The sequence below is a fragment of the Melanerpes formicivorus genome, unplaced genomic scaffold (assembly GCF_026170545.1).
Source record: "Melanerpes formicivorus ecotype bairdi unplaced genomic scaffold, bMelFor1.0.p_v2 SCAF_1078, whole genome shotgun sequence".
NCBI lineage: Eukaryota > Metazoa > Chordata > Aves > Piciformes > Picidae > Melanerpes > Melanerpes formicivorus.
Genome location: NW_027143430.1, coordinates 30001 through 40000, shown reverse-complemented (window position 1 = coordinate 40000; position 10000 = coordinate 30001).

The window sequence follows — 10000 nt, the reverse complement described above, 5'->3', positions numbered from 1 at the left end:
GCCCCCGTGCCCCACCGGGCAAACTTCGCTTTGGGGGTTCCACACTTCGGCAGTGGCCGGCGCCAGCCACTCGTCAACTTTTTTTCTTTTCCCCTCTTTCGTTGCCGAGCCCGGGCTGGGCTCCGGCTCACGGACGAGCGAAACCCATCCAACACCGCTGAGGGTGCGCCAGCGGCCGCTCCAAACCGCCGCGCCTTTGCTCGGCCCCGCGGGTCCCCTCTCTGACCCGGGGGAAAGCCACCGAGAAGCCAGACGGACCCCTGCCCAGCCGCCTGGCGGGTGGCTTGGAGCAGCCGCTCGGCAGCGCTGCCCTGGGAGTGCTCGGCGTCACTCGTTCCCTCATATACGGAACTGGAGGGCCGTCAGCTCCGCGAGCGCACAACCAGCCGACCTCCGCCCAGCGGCAGGTCGCAGAAATCACGCCGGCTTGTACGATGACGTAGGCGGAGGCAGAGCGCAACAGCGACCCCTTGGCGACAAGCGCGAGCTCCGCGGAGAGCACGTCTACTCGCCGAGGGAGAGCACGTCTACTCGCCCAGGGAGAGCACGTCTACTCGCCCAGGGAGAGCACGTCTACTCGCCGAGGGAGAGCACGTCTACTCGCCCAGGGAGAGCACGTCTACTCGCCGAGGGAGAGCACGTCTACTCGCCGAGGGAGAGCACGTCTACTCGCCCAGGGAGAGCACGTCTACTCGCCGAGGGAGAGCACGTCTACTCGCCCAGGGAGAGCACGTCTACTCGCCGAGGGAGAGCACGTCTACTCGCCCAGGGAGAGCACGTCTACTCGCCCAGGGAGAGCACGTCTACTCGCCCAGGGAGAGCACGTCTACTCGCCCAGGGAGAGCACGTCTACTCGCCGAGGGAGAGCACGTCTACTCGCCCAGGGAGAGCACGTCTACTCGCCCAGGGAGAGCACGTCTACTCGCCCAGGGAGAGCACGTCTACTCGCCGAGGGAGAGCACGTCTACTCGCCCAGGGAGAGCACGTCTACTCGCCGAGGGAGAGCACGTCTACTCGCCGAGGGAGAGCACGTCTACCTCCCGGCTGAGGGAGAGCACGGGGGGGGGGGGACAAAGACAGGCGGCAGCAGCTTCGGTGAACGTCACCCGGGAGGCGACCGGGGGTGTCCCGGGGCTGTCCCGGGAAGCCGGCGTCCGGCACAGGGAACCGTCAGCTGCCGGACCGGGGCGAATCCCCGCGGCCACGGCAGGGGTGGGGGCTCGAAGACAGCCGGCAGCCGCTTCGGTGAACGTCACCCGGGAGGAGACTGGGGCCCTCCCGGGACCGTCCCGGGAAGACGACGTTCGGCACGAGATCCCGGCCGCGGCCGGACCGGCTCGAAGCCTCGCGGTCCCGGCAGCAGCCGGAGCCGCTCGCCGCCTCGGGCTCCCGGCCCCCTACAGATCCGGCGACTCGTTCGCGGGCGGCGCGGGGAGGCAGTGGAGGGGGTGCGGGGAGAAGCGGCAGCGGAGGCGGAGGGGGGGGGGGCTCGAAGACAGCCGGCAGCCGCTTCGGTGAACGTCACCCAGGAGGCGATCGGGGCCGTCTCGGGGCCGTCCCGGGATGCCGGCTTCCGGCACGGGGTCCCGGCCGCGGCCGGACCGGCTCGTATCCCCGCGGCTCCGGTAGGGGGGGGGGGGGGCTCGAAGACAGCCGGCAGTCGCCTCGGTGAACGTCACCCGGCCGGCGACCGCGGCCGTTCCGGGGCCGTCCCGGGAAGCCTGCGACAGGCACGGGGTCCCAGCCGCGGCCGGACCGACTCGAAGCCCCGCGGCCCCGGCACGGGGGAGGCCCAAAGACTGGCGGCAGCCGCTTCGCTGAACGTCACCCGGCCGGCGACCGGGGCCGTCCCGGGGCCGTCCCGGGATGCCGGCTTCCGGCACGGGGTCCCGGCCGCGGCCGGACCGGCTCGAATCCCCGCGGTCCCGGCAGCAGCCGGAGCCCCTCGCCGTTCGGGCTCCCGGCACCCTACGGATCCGGCGACTCGTTCGCCGGCGGCGGGGGGAGGCAGTGGAGGGGGTGCGGGCAGAAGCGGCAGCGGAGGCGGAGGGGGGGGGGGCTCGAAGACAGCCGGCAGCCGCTTCGGTGAACGTCACCCAGGAGGCGATCGGGGCCGTCCCGGGGCCGTCCGGGGATGCCGGCTTCCGGCACGGGGTCCCGGCCGCGGCCGGACCGGCTCGAAGCCCCGCGGTCCCGGCAGCAGCCGGAGCCGCTCGCCGTTCGGGCTCCCGGCACCCTACGGATCCGGCGACTCGTTCGCCGGCGGCGGGGGGAGGCAGTGGAGGGGGTGCGGGCAGAAGCGGCAGCGGAGGCGGAGGCGGGGGGGGGCTCGAAGACAGCCGGCAGCCGCTTCGGTGAACGTCACCCAGGAGGCGATCGGGGCCGTCCCGGGGCCGTCCCGGGATGCCGGCTTCCGGCACGGGGTCCCGGCCGCGGCCGGAGCGGCTCGAATCCCCGCGGTCCCGGCAGCAGCCGGAGCCGCTCGCCGTTCGGGCTCCCGGCACCCTACGGATCCGGCGACTCGTTCGCGGGCGGGGGGGGGAGGCAGTGAAGGAGGTGCGGGCAGAAGCGGCAGCGGAGGCGGAGGGGGGGGGGGGTGCTCGGAGACAGCCGTCAGCCGCTTCGGTGAACGTCACCCGGGAGGCGACCGGGACCGGCCCGGGAAGCCATCGTCCGGCCCCGGATCCCGGCCGCGGCCGGACCGGCTCGAATCCCCGCGGCCCCGGCACGGGGGAGGCCCAAAGACTGGCGGCAGCCGCTTCGGTGAACGTCACCCGGCCGGCGACCGGGGCCGTCCCGGGGCCGTCCCGGGATGCCGGCTTCCGGCACGGGGTCCCGGCCGCGGCCGGAGCGGCTCGAATCCCCGCGGTCCCGGCAGCAGCCGGAGCCGCTCGCCGTTCGGGCTCCCGGCACCCTACGGATCCGGCGACTCGTTCGCGGGCGGGGGGGGGAGGCAGTGAAGGAGGTGCGGGCAGAAGCGGCAGCGGAGGCGGAGGGGGGGGGGGGTGCTCGGAGACAGCCGTCAGCCGCTTCGGTGAACGTCACCCGGGAGGCGACCGGGACCGGCCCGGGAAGCCATCGTCCGGCCCCGGATCCCGGCCGCGGCCGGACCGGCTCGAATCCCCGCGGCCCCGGCACGGGGGAGGCCCAAAGACTGGCGGCAGCCGCTTCGGTGAACGTCACCCGGCCGGCGACCGGGGCCGTCCCGGGGCCGTCCCGGGATGCCGGCTTCCGGCACGGGGTCCCGGCCGCGGCCGGACCGGCTCGAATCCCCGCGGCCCCGGCACGGGGGAGGCCCAAAGACTGGCGGCAGCCGCTTCGGTGAACGTCACCCGGCCGGCGACCGCGGCCGTTCCGGGGCCGTCCCGGGAAGCCTGCGACAGGCACGGGGTCCCGGCCTCGGCCGGACCCGCACTGGGTGCCGCCGCCTCGGGCTCTCGGGACGGTATGGATCCGCCGACTCGTTCGCCGGCAGCGGGGGGAGGCAGTGGAGGCGGTGCGGGGAGAAGCGGCAGCGGAGGCGGAGGGGGGGGGGGCTCGAAGACAGCCGGCAGCCGCTTCGGTGAACGTCACCCAGGAGGCGATCGGGGCCGTCCCGGGGCCGTCCCGGGATGCCGGCTTCCGGCACGGGGTCCCGGCCGCGGCCGGACCGGCTCGTATCCCCGCGGCTCCGGCAGGGGGGGGGGGGGCTCGAAGACAGCCGGCAGTCGCCTCGGTGAACGTCACCCGGCCGGCGACCGCGGCCGTTCCGGGGCCGTCCCGGGAAGCCTGCGACAGGCACGGGGTCCCAGCCGCGGCCGGACCGACTCGAAGCCCCGCGGCCCCGGCACGGGGGAGGCCCAAAGACTGGCGGCAGCCGCTTCGCTGAACGTCACCCGGCCGGCGACCGGGGCCGTCCCGGGGCCGTCCCGGGATGCCGGCATCCGGCACGGGGTCCCGGCCGCGGCCGGAGCGGCTCGAATCCCCGCGGTCCCGGCAGCAGCCGGAGCCGCTCGCCGTTCGGGCTCCCGGCACCCTACGGATCCGGCGACTCGTTCGCCGGCGGCGGGGGGAGGCAGTGGAGGGGGTGCGGGCAGAAGCGGCAGCGGAGGCGGAGGGGGGGGGGCTCGAAGACAGCCGGCAGCCGCTTCGGTGAACGTCACCCGGCCGGCGACCGGGGCCGTCCCGGGGCTGTCCGGGGATGCCGGCTTCCGGCACGGGGTCCCGGCCGCGGCCGGAGCGGCTCGAAGCCCCGCGGTCCCGGCAGCAGCCGGAGCCGCTCGCCGTTCGGGCTCCCGGCACCCTACAGATCCGGCGACTCGTTCGCCGGCGGCGGGGGGAGGCAGTGGAGGGGGTGCGGGGAGAAGCGGCAGCGGAGGCGGAGGGGGGGGGGGGGCTCGAAGACAGCCGGCAGCCGCTTCGGTGAACGTCACCCGGGAGGCGACCGGGACCGGCCCGGGAAGCCATCGTCCGGCCCGGGATCCCGGCCGCGGCCGGACCGGCTCGAATCCCCGCGGCCCCGGCACGGGGGAGGCCCAAAGACTGGCGGCAGCCGCTTCGCTGAACGTCACACCGGCCGGCGACCGGGGCCGTCCCGGGGCCGTTCCGGGATGCCGGCTTCCGGCACGGGGGTCCCGGCCGCGGCCGGAGCGGCTCGAATCCCCGCGGTCCCGGCAGCAGCCGGAGCCGCTCGCCATTCGGGCTCCCGGCACCCTACGGATCCGGCGACTCGTTCGCGGGCGGGGGGGGGAGGCAGTGAAGGAGGTGCGGGCAGAAGCGGCAGCGGAGGCGGAGGGGGGGGGGGGTGCTCGGAGACAGCTGTCAGCCGCTTCGGTGAACGTCACCCGGGAGGCGACCGGGACCGGCCCGGGAAGCCATCGTCCGGCCCCGGATCCCGGCCGCGGCCGGACCGGCTCGAATCCCCGCGGCCCCGGCACGGGGGAGGCCCAAAGACTGGCGGCAGCCGCTTCGGTGAACGTCACCCGGCCGGCGACCGGGGCCGTCCCGGGGCCGTCCCGGGATGCCGGCTTCCGGCACGGGGTCCCGGCCGCGGCCGGACCGGCTCGAATCCCCGCGGCCCCGGCACGGGGGAGGCCCAAAGACTGGCGGCAGCCGCTTCGGTGAACGTCACCCGGCCGGCGACCGCGGCCGTTCCGGGGCCGTCCCGGGAAGCCTGCGACAGGCACGGGGTCCCGGCCTCGGCCGGACCCGCACTGGGTGCCGCCGCCTCGGGCTCTCGGGACGGTATGGATCCGCCGACTCGTTCGCCGGCAGCGGGGGGAGGCAGTGGAGGCGGTGCGGGGAGAAGCGGCAGCGGAGGCGGAGGGGGGGGGGGCTCGAAGACAGCCGGCAGCCGCTTCGGTGAACGTCACCCAGGAGGCGATCGGGGCCGTCCCGGGGCCGTCCCGGGATGCCGGCTTCCGGCACGGGGTCCCGGCCGCGGCCGGACCGGCTCGTATCCCCGCGGCTCCGGCAGGGGGCGGGGGGGGCTCGAAGACAGCCGGCAGTCGCCTCGGTGAACGTCACCCGGCCGGCGACCGCGGCCGTTCCGGGGCCGTCCCGGGAAGCCTGCGACAGGCACGGGGTCCCAGCCGCGGCCGGACCGACTCGAAGCCCCGCGGCCCCGGCACGGGGGAGGCCCAAAGACTGGCGGCAGCCGCTTCGGTGAACGTCACCCGGCCGGCGACCGAGGCCGTCCCGGGGCCGTCCCGGGATGCCGGCATCCGGCACGGGGTCCCGGCCGCGGCCGGAGCGGCTCGAATCCCCGCGGTCCCGGCAGCAGCCGGAGCCGCTCGCCGTTCGGGCTCCCGGCACCCTACGGATCCGGCGACTCGTTCGCCGGCGGCGGGGGGAGGCAGTGGAGGGGGTGCGGGCAGAAGCGGCAGCGGAGGCGGAGGGGGGGGGGGCTCGAAGACAGCCGGCAGCCGCTTCGGTGAACGTCACCCGGCCGGCGACCGGGGCCGTCCCGGGGCTGTCCGGGGATGCCGGCTTCCGGCACGGGGTCCCGGCCGCGGCCGGAGCGGCTCGAAGCCCCGCGGTCCCGGCAGCAGCCGGAGCCGCTCGCCGTTCGGGCTCCCGGCACCCTACAGATCCGGCGACTCGTTCGCCGGCGGCGGGGGGAGGCAGTGGAGGGGGTGCGGGGAGAAGCGGCAGCGGAGGCGGAGGGGGGGGGGGGGCTCGAAGACAGCCGGCAGCCGCTTCGGTGAACGTCACCCGGGAGGCGACCGGGACCGGCCCGGGAAGCCATCGTCCGGCCCGGGATCCCGGCCGCGGCCGGACCGGCTCGAATCCCCGCGGCCCCGGCACGGGGGAGGCCCAAAGACTGGCGGCAGCCGCTTCGCTGAACGTCACCCGGCCGGCGACCGGGGCCGTCCCGGGGCCGTCCCGGGATGCCGGCTTCCGGCACGGGGTCCCGGCCGCGGCCGGACCGGCTCGAATCCCCGCGGTCCCGGCAGCAGCCGGAGCCGCTCGCCGTTCGGGCTCCCGGCACCCTACGGATCCGGCGACTCGTTCGCCGGCGGCGGGGGGAGGCAGTGGAGGCGGTGCGGGGAGAAGCGGCAGCGGAGGCGGAGGGGGGGCGGGGGGGACGATAGTGGCGGGGGGCGGGGGGTGCTCGAAGGCAGCCGGCAGCCAGTTCGGTGAACATTCGCCGGGGCGGGGGGGCGACCTGTCCGTGCCCGGGGCAGCCCCGGGAAGCCGGCAGCCAGCACGGGGTCCCGGCAGCACCTGTTCCCTGCCCTGGGACTTGCCGTGCCCGGCGGCCGGTTGCCGGGTGGGGGGAGCGATGAGAGGCGGGGCGCAGCGGCCGGGGCAGCGCCGGGCCGCAGCGGGGGGCTGGGCGGGTGGGGTAGGCGTCGAGCGGCAAGCCCTCGGCTGCAGCGAATGTTCGGCGGTGCGGGGCGGGGGGGGGACGGGACGACACGTTGGGGGCGCCGAGTCCGAGCCACCCCCGGCCCCAGGGGCGGCCGGAGGGGGAGGCCGGTGCCTGGCCCTGGGAGCTGCTGGGCGCCGGATGGCCGAGGGTGCGTCAGAAGCCGCCCGAGCGGTCGAGCAGGTCCTCCAGAAAGGCCTAGGGTGGCTTCGAGGGCCCCGGGAGCAGTCGAGGGAGGCCTCCAGGCAGGTCTGGAGTGGATGGGAGGCCTTCCAAAGCAGACAAGGGAGGCTGCCAGCGGGGCCTAGGCTGGCACTGCAGCCTGTAAATGGTTGGGGGGGGGGCCTCTGGTGCGGCCTGGAGTCTCTGGGTGGCGTCCAGAGAGGTGCAAAAGATCCTCTGGTGCGGCCTGGGGTGGCGGAGAAGCCTGCAGAGCGTGCGGGGGAGGCTTCTGGTGCGGCCTGGGGTGGGTCGGAAGCCTGCAGAGCGTGCGGGAGAGGCTTCTGGTGCGGCCTGGGGTGGCTGAGAAGCCTGCAGAGCGTGCGGGAGAGGCTTCTGCTGCGGCCTGGGGTGGCTGAGAAGCCTGCAGAGCGTGCGGGAGAGGCTTCTGCTGCGGCCTGGGGTGGCTGAGAAGCCTGCAGAGCGTGCGGGAGAGGCTTCTGCTGCGGCCTGGGGTGGCTGAGAAGCCTGCAGGGCGTGCGGGAGAGGCTTCTGCTGCGGCCTGGGGTGGGTGGGAAGCCTGCAGAGCGTGCGGGAGAGGCTTCTGGTGCGGCCTGGGGTGGCTGAGAAGCCTGCAGGGCGTGCGGGAGAGGCTTCTGCTGCGGCCTGGGGTGGGTGGGAAGCCTGCAGAGCGTGCGGGAGAGGCTTCTGCTGCGGCCTGGGGTGGCTGAGAAGCCTGCAGAGCGTGCGGGAGAGGCTTCTGCTGCGGCCTGGGGTGGCTGAGAAGCCTGCAGGGCGTGCGGGAGAGGCTTCTGCTGCGGCCTGGGGTGGGTGGGAAGCCTGCAGAGCGTGCGGGAGAGGCTTCTGGTGCGGCCTGGGGTGGCTGAGAAGCCTGCAGGGCGTGCGGGAGAGGCTTCTGGTGCGGCCTGGGGTGGGTCGGAAGCCTGCAGAGCGTGCAGGAGAGGCTTCTGGTGCGGCCTGGGGTGGCTGAGAAGCCTGCAGAGCGTGCGGGAGAGGCTTCTGCTGCGGCCTGGGGTGGCTGAGAAGCCTGCAGAGCGTGCGGGGGAGGCTTCTGGTGCGGCCTGGGGTGGCTGAGAAGCCTGCAGAGCGTGCGGGAGAGGCTTCTGGTGCGGCCTGGGGTGGCTGAGAAGCCTGCAGGGCGTGCGGGAGAGGCTTCTGCTGCGGCCTGGGGTGGCTGAGAAGCCTGCAGAGCGTGCGGGAGAGGCTTCTGCTGCGGCCTGGGGTGGGTCGGAAGCCTGCAGAGCTTGCGGGGGAGGCTTCTGGTGCGGCCTGGGGTGGGTCGGAAGCCTGCAGAGCGTGCGGGGGAGGCTTCTGGTGCGGCCTGGGGTGGCTGAGAAGCCTGCAGAGCGTGCGGGAGAGGCTTCTGCTGCGGCCTGGGGTGGCTGAGAAGCCTGCAGAGCGTGCGGGAGAGGCTTCTGCTGCGGCCTGGGGTCTCTGGGTGGCCTCTAGAGAGGTGCAAAAGACCCTCTGGGTTGGGCTGGGGTGGCTCTTGGACCCCTGCCACACAGTGGAGAGCGGCCTCCGGCCCGCCACCTGTGTCCCTGTGTGCCTGAGTGCCTGTGTCCCTGTGTCCCTGTGTCCCTGTGTCCCTGAGTGCCTGAGTGCCTGTGTCCCTGTGTCCCTCCTGTGTCCCTGAGTGCCTGAGTGCCTGAGTGCCTGTGTCCCTGTGTCCTTGTGTCCCTGTGTCCCTGTGTCCCTGTGTGCCTGAGTGCCTGTGTCCCTGTGTCCCTGTCTGTGTACCTGTGTGCGAGAGTGTCCGGCACGCCACCCAGCGGCGGCGGGCAAGCAGGTAGGCGGGTGGGCGGGCCGGCGAGGGCCAGTGTGAGTTTGGGGGGTGGGAGGGGAGGCGGCAGCTGGAAGCGTCAGAGGAGGGTGCGTGGCTCCGGCTGGCCCCGGGAGCAGGTTCCCGGGACCGGGACCGGCTGGACCCGGCGGGTGGTTGATCCCGGGGCGGGGGGCAGAGGCGGCGGGAAGCGGCAGCTGCGTGTGCGGCGGGGGGGTGGAGGGCGAACCGCGGCGGGAAGCGGATGCTTCAGAGCAGGTTACGGGGGCGGGGACGGACGACACCACCTGTCCCCGCCCCGGGACGGGCTGGACCCGGCGCCCTGGACCCGGCGCCGTGTACCCGCCGCCGCCCCCGCCGCCGCCCCCCTCCGCCACCCCGGGACCCCGACGTTTTTTGGCGCCCGCGCCTTTTTTTGCTCCCCGCCTGCCCGCGCTGCCCCGGGCCCTCCCCCGGGGCGGGGCGGGAGGGAGGGACGGACGGACGGGTAGCCGGGGATCTCCGAGCGCGCGCCACCAGACCGAGGCGGGTCCCGCCGGCGGCGGCGGCGGCGGCGGCGGCGGCGGCGGCAGCAGCAGCAGCAAGCGACGGCGGGGGGGGCAGGCTAGGGAGAGAGGGGGAGCGGCATGCGGTAGGGCTGGGGGGTTTGTTTCGGGGGGGAGGGGTGGGGGGGGGGTGGCAGCGGTCAGCGAGAGCGGGGAGAGGGGGAGCGGCATGCGGTAGGGCTGGGGTGTTTTTGGGGTGGGGGCGTTGGGGGGATTAGCGGGCGGGCGGGCAGCCCAGCCAAGCGGCAAGCCGGGGGGCGGGCGAGGGCGGCTTTAGGGCCGGAGGAGCGGAGCGCAACCTCCCCCGTGCAGGCTCCAGCGTGGAGAGCAGCAAGTTTTTGGGGACGGGGGACGACGGACGGGAGGGGCAGCGGCGAGAGGCTAGCTGCGGCAAGGGGCACCGGCACGGCCGCCCTAACAGCGCCGCCTCGGTCGCAGGGGTTAGAGAGCAGCCGGGCAGCCCGGGAGGGAAGCGGCAGCCCGCGTCGCGATCCCCCCTCCAGGGGACAATGTGGGAAGGGGAAGCCGCGGCGGCTTTGGCGGGGGGTGCCCAGCTGCTAGCGGCTTCGGGGGGCAGTTAGCGGCGGCGGGGGGGGGGGGAGATGGGTCGCGGCAGCGGCAAGAGATAACGGCGGGCGGGGG